A 10,307-nucleotide genomic window follows, 5' to 3' on the forward strand; every position below is an offset into this window, starting at 1 on the left:
GGGAAAAGGGTAATTTCAGATATTGGTGAGGGACATGTGAATTATTATAGCTTTTTTGGAAAGTAATCTGGTAATTACTACCACAATTTTCAAAAATATACATTATATCTCACTTCTGATCATCCATCCCCGGGGCCAGCAAACTATAGCTGTGAGCTAAATCTAACCCACTACTAGGTTTTACAAATTAAGTTTTATTAGAACACAGCCACTCATTTGTTTACATATTGTCTATGGCGACTTCGGGGCAAATGACCCACCAAGCCTAAAATATTTACTATCTGCCTTTTTCAGGGGAAGTTTGCTGATCCTTGATCCATCCCATGGAAATAAAAGCACAAGTCTATAGTGCTATTTGTACAACAATGCGTATTGGAACACTGCTTATAAGAACGAGCAAAATCAAAGTCTGTTGTTGGAATGTGTTTCAATAAATTATAGTATGTCCACACTGTGGAATAGTAAGAAAGTCTTAAAACCAATGAATTAACATTCTACCTGTAGGCTTCGAAGGATTTCCATGAGGTATCTTTCAGTAATATATTGAAAGCAAGTGTACAAATCTATTTTTTAAAATAAATAATAACCATAACTATATGTCATACATATTTGTATATAAAGGCTTAAAGATGGTATGACCAAGGCAAATACACGGGAAAATATACACTGCATTACGCACATGAGTTACATAGAAAAGGGAGAGGATGAAGAAAGAGGAGGACTGAAGGAAGGAGCCATGTTGATGTATTTATATAAAATATAATTTTGTGTATGCATTTAAATAGACAATGAAATGAAAATTTAAATGGAACTCAACTGAAAGTTTAAACCAATTAGACACGGGTGAAGAGAGAATTAGCCAACTGAAAGGGAACTATGAGGAAATCCAATAAAATGGAGAACACAGATAAAGAGTTGAAAAATACGAAGCATTAGTCTACTTAGAGGCCCAGGAGAGACTAGGGAGGATGGGCAATGAATGAGAATGATTTCAAGGCAATAAATGAGAATTTTCCAGAAAGAAGGACCTAAGAAGCACCACAACTCCCAAGCAGCATGAATCAAACACACCTACCCCTAGAAACATGGCGGTAAAACTGTAGGACAGCAAAGTAACTGGTGTGTTGGGGGGGGGCAGATAGCTTACACAGGCATGATCATTTATAGCTTTCCTAATTTCTGCAACAATACAGGCCAGAAGACAATGGAATCATGACTTCAAAATGCTGAGGAAAAATACTTCTAATCTAAAATTCTATATGTAGCTCATGTCATGAGGAAAGTCCAGACCAAGACAGAGCGTGCACCACGTGAAGACCTTCACCGAGGGAATTTCTTTTCTTTCTTTTTTTTTTTTTTTTTTTTTTAAGATTTTATTTATTTATTTGAGTGAGAGCACGCGTTTGGGGGGTCGAGTGGAGAGGGAGAGAAAGAATCCCAAGCAGACTCCCCGCTGAGCGCGGAGCCCAACGCAGAACTCGATCTCACGGCCCTGAGATCATGATCTGAGCTGTAACCAGGACTCCGCCGCTTAACCAACTGAGCCATGCAGAAAACTGCCAAGGGAACTTCTAAAGGAGGTAAAGTCTTGGGTGAAAAGAAACTGAAGCCAGAAAGAAGAATGGATTGCAAAAAACAAAGGAGAGTAAAGAAATTGGTAAATATGTTGGCATAAGGAAAGAAGCATAAACTCTTAAAAGGCTATAATAATAACGATGACTAATGAGTGACTAATAATAATTTCTTGGTTAAAATTAGGGCGGAACAAATACACTCAACCACAACAGCATGAGCACTGGGGAGGATGGAACAATTACCAACTCCAAGGTCCTGCCACCGAGGACGGAACATTACTGTCTATCTTTAGATTTTGTTGAACACACATCCTCGGTTTTTTAAAAAAGAAAAGAACAAAGAATACAAATGCCCACCCACGACAACCAGGGCTTTTAGCTGCCGGCAATGTAAACCACCTGGGGCTGAGGGAAGCAGGAAAGAGATGGATTAAAAGAAAGTCAGGTCGGGGCGCCTGGGTGGCACAGCGGTTACGCGTGCCTTCGGCTCAGGGCATGATCCCGGTGTTATGGGATCGAGCCCCACATCAGGCTCCTCCGCTATGAGACTGCTTCTTCCTCTCCCTCTTCCTCTGCTTGTGTTCCCTCTCTCGCTGGCTGTTTCTATCTCTGTCAAATAAATAAATAAAATCTTAAAAAAAAGAAAAAAAAGAAGTCAGGTAGCTCAGGGATCTCGGGCTCCCGGGGGAGGGGGGGACACCTGCCATGCCTGCCCCCCCCCAGCTCCCACCCAGGTGACAATGCTAGGACAGGAAAGCTGCCCAGGGGGCAGGGGGGTTTTCACTTTTACAGAGAGAGGTGGGCTCCGCCTCCCAAAGACACAGGAGGTAAGCCACGTGCCCCAGGAGATCATCCACAGTCCACCCAACAACTTCACACAGCTGCACTCTACCACTAAAATAATCTAAGTAGGAAGTACAACTTCCTGTAGCGGGAAAGGGGACACAAAGACGGTTTAATCAAGACAATGGAAGGTAGGAAAGGGGAGGGTGTTATTCATTTCCTAGGGCTGCCGTCCCAAAGTACCACACACTGAAGGGCTTCAAACAAACACAAATGCATTCTCTCGAGGTTCTGGAGGCTGGACGTCCCAAAAGCAAGATGTTGGCAGTCCTGATCCTTTTTTTGGAGGCTTACAGGGACACACCATACCATGCCTCTCTCCTTGCTTCTGGAAGTTGCTGGCCGCCCCTGGCATTCCATGGCTCGTAGATGCAATCACCCCAGTCTCTGCCTCCACTCCTCCGTGGTGTTGCCTTTGTGCCTTTGTGTGTGTGCATTTCTCTCTTCTTACAAAGACATCAGTCCTTGAACCGCGGCCCCACCTAATCTCGTATGACCTCATCTTGGCACGATTACATCTGCAAAGATCCCACTTCCAAAAAAGGTCTCATTTGCAGGCCCCAGGTGAACAGGAGTTTTGGAGGAACACTATATGACCCAGTACAGGGCGGGGCGGCGGCCGTGGGGAAGGGGGAGTGGGTAAAAAAAAAAAAAGGGTAGTAATCACCTGGGGGAAAACCTGTCAAAAATTCAGATTCTTAGTGCCAACCTCCTCGAGATTAGGATTCAGTGGCCTGAAATGAGAAAGGGCCAAGAATTTGCATTTAGCAAGCATCCCCATGATTCTCCTTGTTGAAAATCCTGGTTGGGCAGGACACCCAGAGGGAAGGCTGCGTGGAACAGGTGGTTTTGATGCGGGGAATTACAGGACAGAGAAGGGCTCCAGGCGTGGTGTCGGGCTTTTGCAGCTGCACAGACCACAGTGCTAAGAACCCATGGTTTGGGATAGAGAGGAAGGTGAGAGAGGCCAGCATCTTGGGTTTCTTTCCGTGTTTCTTTTTTGGGGCCTAAGAGCTGGTTGTTACATGTCTTCATTAATGAGGCTGAATTAACGTGACAACACTCAGGGCAAGACTTGTTATGTATTTTGTTTTGAATTGTTTTGTGTCTAAATCAAGTGAACTTGAGTCTGAGTCTATTTGCCAAGGTTGGTGAGACATTCAGTATTAGTCATTATTGGCAAACATATCTCCCTCCCTAAGAGCCCAAAAGGTCCTTCACAATCCAGAAAAGTTAGCAAAAGCCTTTTTCCTTCAGTCCGACAGGGCCGCCTTCAAGAATGCTCATCGTGTGGCCCCCGTGAGAGCTACACAAAGCATCACTATCTGGGCCACGAAAAACCTGGCTGCAGTTTTCAAAGCCGGAGCTTAGAGCTCAGGTCCCCAGGACCAGCAAGCCACCCCCACCAGACACCTGCCCCCTTCCAGGGATCTGGGAGAACGGCGTGCAGGCGTCTGCTTCCAATCCTTGGGAATCCAACTGCATTCCCTACAGGCCCCTGGGTCACTGTCCCTAAATGGCTTTTCCCTACCAACCCTTTGCAAGGCCTGCTCCCTGGTGCACAAGCCAGATTTAGTACCCTCGAGAGCCCACACCTGCCGTGAAGGAAAGCCAACATTAGAGGACACAAAGGCCCATTGTCTTGTTGGAGGAGTGGGGAGGAAAAGGAAGAAAAGAGACACCAGGACTTTCTCAATTTATCCCGCCATGTCTGCTCCCATTCTCGTGTTTGACACGTATTCATTTCCCTTTGTGCTAAATGACGTCAGGTGATTTGTCTTTGTTTGTTTGGTTTTTGTTTCGTTTTATTTGGATGCTTTGTGAAAAAAGCAATTGTGCTTCCTTTCTCTAAGCAGCAAGGTAGAAGCCTGGGGTTGGCACTCACCCCCTGCATGGCCAAGCTGCCTTGCCTCTCTGAACCTCAATGTCTTTACCTGTGGAGTACTGCTAATATTTTCCCTGACTTCCTGGTGCTTCACAAAGCCGTGGGGTTCGAGGAAGGCAATATATTAAAAAAGGATGGTGCGCATCGAAGTGCCACCAATACAGAGCCGTACTATTTCCAATAATATCTCCCCCACCCATCACTCATTTTCTGAAACTGTCTAATTTCTGGGGCCAGACCCTGGGAAGTGAAGTTCAAATGTGATGCGCGAGCGCTCCTTTCCCTCTGACTTCCAGCCCTCATCAGTAGGAATCAGCGGGACTATAAATATTGTCTCCTCAGCTTTAGATGGAGAGAAAAGATGTCCCTGTGTGGCATGAAGGGCCCTGGTGTGTACCTGTTGTCCTGGCCGCAGGATGAATAACCTGCCCCTCTCCCCTTGGCTCTCAAAAGTGTTCCAGTTTGATGGATTCATGCGCTCACCCTAGCTGCTCTAAGGAAAGAGGATTAAGTAAAATACCTGTGATGCAAAGCGGGAGGCCTTGTAATTACCAGACCCATCCAGGCCCGGTCTAAAGGAACACACGCCCCTGACAGGACTAGAATGCTCTCCCAATGCTTGAAATCTGTCGCCATCTTGTGGCCAAAAGCCGCTCTTCTTACAGGATCTTTGGACCTTTTCAGAAGGGACAGAGGAGGAACCCACAGAGAATACACAGAATTAGAGGCTTGCAAAGTAAGTATCTCCTGAATATATATTTTTTGCTTGCTGATTAAAGGTAACAGTAACTTTGCAGGCGATGTGGACAAGGCAGGAATTAGGCCTCTGATTTTAGGCTGAGATTCCAACTAAAAGATTGCATGTATGCAGCGTGCCAGTTAGAATGTAATTTCGATGCAGGTTCTGCCTTATAATGAAATACTAATTCAGCCTGTGCGGATGATGGTGCTGAATCAAATAAATCCACCAGCGAATGTGGCACTCTTGGTGGGGCCACTGAAGGAGAGGAAGACGCCTACCTAACAAATGAACCGCCAGGAAAGGGGGGGAGGGTGGTGGTCAGAGGCGCTTCCCTGAGAAAGCGACCTGTGAGAAGTCTGGTGAACGACCAGGGGACTCGGGGAGGCATGGCGAGCGCTCAAGTTCGGGGCAACGAGCCACAGCAAGGGTCTAGTGACAGCAGGAAGGGGTGGAGGTGCCGTGTAGTGGAGGGGCAGCCCACAAAGCTGGAGCTGTAGAGAGTGAGGGGCCGTGGAGTGAGAGGAGGCTGGCCAACCAGATCTTGTAGCAGGTCAATGGGCGTCTGGAAGACTTTTCACCCCTTCTCTAGGAGCAATGGGGAACTATTCACGTGTTATAGGCAGGGAGACTACAGGGTTACATGTGAGTTTCAAAAAGATCATTCTGGGGGCGCCTGGGTGGCACAGCGGTTAAGCGTCTGCCTTCGGCTCAGGGCGTGATCCCGGAGTTCTGGGATCGAGCCCCACGTCAGGCTCCCTCCGCTGGGAGCCTGCTTCTTCCTCTCCCACTCCCCCTGCTTGTGTTCCCTCTATCACTGGCTGTCTCTATCTCTGTCGAATAAATAAATAAAATCTTTTAAAAAAAAAAGATCATTCTGGTGTGGATGAGGAGGAAAGACTTGAAAGGGCCTCTCAGGGGTTTAAGACAACCACTCCTGCAGTGATCCATGCGAGTATTACAACAGCAGGGAATACTCAGTATACACTGGGCACTGTTCTTTTTTTTAAAGTAGGCTCCATGCCCCAGCATGGAGTGCGACATGGGGCTTGAACTCACAACCTCGATATCAAGACCTGAGCCAAGATCAAGAGTAGGACACTTAACTAACTGCGCCACCCAGGTGCCCCCACTGGGTACTGTTTCTAAACACTTTGTGTATTCACTCATTTAATCCTTTAAAAAAAACCTATGAGTTACTACACCCATTTTACCCATTACTACACCCATTTTACAGATGCAAAATGAGGCACAGAGAAGCCTCCCCCCTTGTGACCAATACACCACATTGCCTACCGATGGTAGTAAAAAAGTGAGAAAAACAGGTGGTTTCAGGATTATTTCAGAAGTAAAACCAACAAGATATGATGTGCTAACTATGGGGCCCAAAAGAGAGGCCAAGGGTACCTAGGCTGTCGACTTTAGCGACTGTTCAGGGACCCTGGGAGAACAGCAGGCTCGGAAGCGGCTAGGATTTGACCTTGCGGGTGTTGAGTCGGACCAGTGTTTAAGACAAGCAGAGGAGATACTGAGAAGGCAGTTGGCTCAAGGGACAGGAATGTGGTCCCACTGGTGGAAGAGATGGTAACTGAAGTCACAAGTAGGCTTGCCTGAGGAGACAGTGCAGGGTAAGGAAAAGGGGCTACAATGCAGCCCAGGGGAACTTGGACATTGGGGGAACATGGACATTTAACTGCAGGATAAGCTTACAAATGAGGTAAAGGGCAGGGGGCAGGGCCAGACCAGCAGTATTGAAACCTGTAAAGCCAGAAGAATCCTGAAAAGCCAAAAGAATGTTTCAAGGAAGGAATGAGCAACCACAACAGATGCTGTTGGGAAGTCAGGCCAAGTTGAGGGCTGGAAAATGCCCTTCAGATCTTGTGTGTCGGGCATCCCAGAGGTAACTACTCAGAGAAGGCTGCTGCCCAGAGGGAAGAGTGGCTGGCCACGGAAGGGAGTAGAACAGGCCTTTCCTTCTTCCAACATAGAATATGATTAATGCCCCTGTTTAAATGTGGAAGAGAATGATCCAGTTGACAAAGAGCCTGGATATGGGGGAGAAATACAGTTTGCCCTTTGTACAACTCGGGTTTGAACTACGTGGGTGTCCATTTCCACAAGGATTTTTGTCCATACAAACAGCACCATACTGTAAATGTATTTTCTCTTCCCTATGATTTTATTAGCTTTTCTTTTCTCTAGCTTACTTTTATAAGAACACAGCATATAACACATATAACATATTAACAAAATATGTTAATTGACTGTTTATGCTGTTGCCAAGGCTTGCTGTCAACAGCAGGCTATTAAATTTTGGGGGAGTCAAAAGTTATAAGGAGATCTTTGACTGCATGACACATTGTTCGAGAGCCAACTGTAATTTACAGTGTCAATTTACCAAAAAGGTAGGAGGAGAATAGGATCCAAAGCACAGGAGGAGGGATTATTTCAGACAGGCAGAGGGGTCTGTCCTCTGATGGACCAGGAGGAAAGGAGAGGGTGGGAATAGACATGCAGGTATGAAAATTCTGTAGAAGGGTGCCAGGCTCATATATTTCTGTTCTCACCAAATGACTTCTGTGTAATCAAAATGGTTGCCAAACCTGCTTATTTCAGTAGTGTCTGATAATTCTATAAATACTACAATGAAAAATGAGTGTAAAAAAGGGTCACTATTTCTATGTAAACTTAGTTGAATGTTTTGTGAAAAGCTGATAAAGGCAAGATACTGAAAATCCTATCCATCTAGGGACAAGTGAGGCAACTGTAAAAAAATGGGAAAATACAGTAAAAATCTTTGCTCCGTAAGGTTCTGGTCTTATTCCAATTTTGAGAGAGAACAAAACCAGAAATTGCAGGATTATAAGTCTAAACTTTTACAAAGAAAACGAGTTTGAAACTCTAATGGATCTCTATTCAGTGAGAAAACAGCCTTGGTCGTAACCTCAAATAGCATAGGATGAATGTATGTTTTCTCGATTCCCCATTTCAACTGACTTTTCCAATGGACTGTCCAGCTCCTAGACCAAGCTGGCATTAAGAAGGCTTCTAGGTTACAAAGGTGATAAGAAGGAAGAAAAGAAGAGAGAGAGAGGCTAAGTTATTGGTTGTCTACTCTACTTTAAGGAATATGCTTAACTAGGATTTTTTTTCTTTGATATACCAATAATCCTAGATGTTATCCTTCCCATTTAGCAGCTCAGGAAACAGGTTAAATAACTACCAACTAGGAAGATAAAGCATGTGGATAGGAATTCAGTTCTGCTGACTTCATCCTAAGTTTCAGATGGGCCATTTCCACTGGTCTTATCCATACCTGGACTTTTCCCCAAACTATGCTCCACCCACATCCTCCATCAACCACCCACCATGGTTCATCCTTATCCTTGACCTTCCATTGTCTATTGACCCACCAACCCCTGTCACATCAATTCCCATTGGTATTTCTTCCACTTGTCCCCACTACCAGCAGCCCTGCACAGACTCCCATCGTCTCCTGCCTGGACTACTGCAATCGTTTCCTGTTGCTACAGTTTCTTCGTGGGCAGATGTGAGCAATATCATTCTTCATCTATACAGCAGTGGAACACTTGCTCTTCTTTCAAGTTCTTTCTTCGGTTCACTTCCAGCACAATTACTTTCCTCCAGGTAGGTTCCTGGTTTTCTCCACAGTCCTTCTCACCGTCCTAATGGTCTTTTTCTTTCACTAAATATTAGTGCTCTTTAGGGCCCACTCCTTGGGTCTCTTCTCATTCTATCCTCCTCCCTGGGTAGATCCTCTATTTTCCCTCGGCTTCAGCTGCATTCACATACTGATGATCACAGTCCGTATTTTCAACCCTGCCCCCCAGACCATTTTTACAACTGGTGAATATTTCTGTCTACCTAATGGCCCATAAGCACATCCAACTCAAATATGCATACCCCTAACTGGACTTTCATCCCCCATCTCCCTGTGGCCGACCACAGACCTATTTCTTCCATATGTATTCCTCAGTGTTACCCATTGCAAACTAAACTCAAATGTCAAAATCATCCTTTACTTATCCTTGTTCTTCACTTGTCTTCACAATCCAATCTCAGGTCCTGCTGATCCTTCATATTCTCCCATTTCCCACACTGGTCACTCTTTCCCACTTTGTATTTTCTTACTTAGACTACAGTAAGATATATCCTGTTTCCACTGTGCCTCCAAAGCAATCCTCCTTGATCCAGTGAGCATGAGCTTTCAGGGTCATGTGTACTTAGCCCAGGTGCCTGCAAGAGAGGTCACTGAGTATATGTTAAACAAGTGAATCCATGCTCTCACCCAATTCAAAGTATTTCAATGTTTTCCAACACATGCATGCACTTCAAAGCCCTTGCCATTGTATACAAGGTCTCTTGTGACTTACATCTTTCCTACTTCTCCAGTTCCAAATCACTATGCCCTAGTTCCTTCTCTCCATTCCCCACCGCCCCCCAACATTCTCCATAAACAGCATCATTTTTATAACTGAAGTACTCACTTGCACATAACAATCACATACTGGCGGGCAGAGCTGCGGGGGGAGGGGTGCAGGATGAAGAGAAAGAATTCTCACAACTTTCTGAAACCATTCCTCTTCATTTTCAGGAAACCCCTTCCTCCTTTTAAGGGCCATCTAACATCCCAGACCTCGAGATCAGTCTTCCAAGTCTCTGAACTGATCGCCACTGCGTGGTCCTCTTCTCCATCCCAACTCCAGCCATCACGTATTGTGATCACGCTGATAGTCCACATACACCCTAGAACAAGTACCCCCCGTTCTGATTCCTTTTCTATGGCTGTAATTAGTGCACCGCTCAGAACTGCTTCACCTCTAAAATTCTGATCTCCACCCCAAACTTTCTTCTTTCCATTACACACAAATGTCACGCTCATTTTATCTTCAATCTCTACCACTTTCTATTCACCCAATTTATCAGTGTCTTACTGATCAGACTTCTCTTACAGCCCAGCCCAAGTCCTACAGCCAATCTCCAGCAATCTCTAACGGCCTTGCCCTTCAGACACTCCTAAGCTCTGAAGCCTGACCCTGGCACGATCCACTTTTCCCCACTCTACAGTCTTGGCAGCTAAGCACTGCTGGAGAAAAATGAAAAACTTGGCTCCTAGCCACTGCAATTAATGATTTCCCATCTCAAACTGGCTTTCAAAGGCATTCCTCAATCTTTTCACTTGGCTTTGGTCAGTGGGCTCAGTCTTCTGTATGGTTAATACTAACAAAAATGTGAGACATGACTA

The sequence above is a fragment of the Ailuropoda melanoleuca genome, chromosome 5 (assembly GCF_002007445.2).
Source record: "Ailuropoda melanoleuca isolate Jingjing chromosome 5, ASM200744v2, whole genome shotgun sequence".
Taxonomy (NCBI): domain Eukaryota; kingdom Metazoa; phylum Chordata; class Mammalia; order Carnivora; family Ursidae; genus Ailuropoda; species Ailuropoda melanoleuca.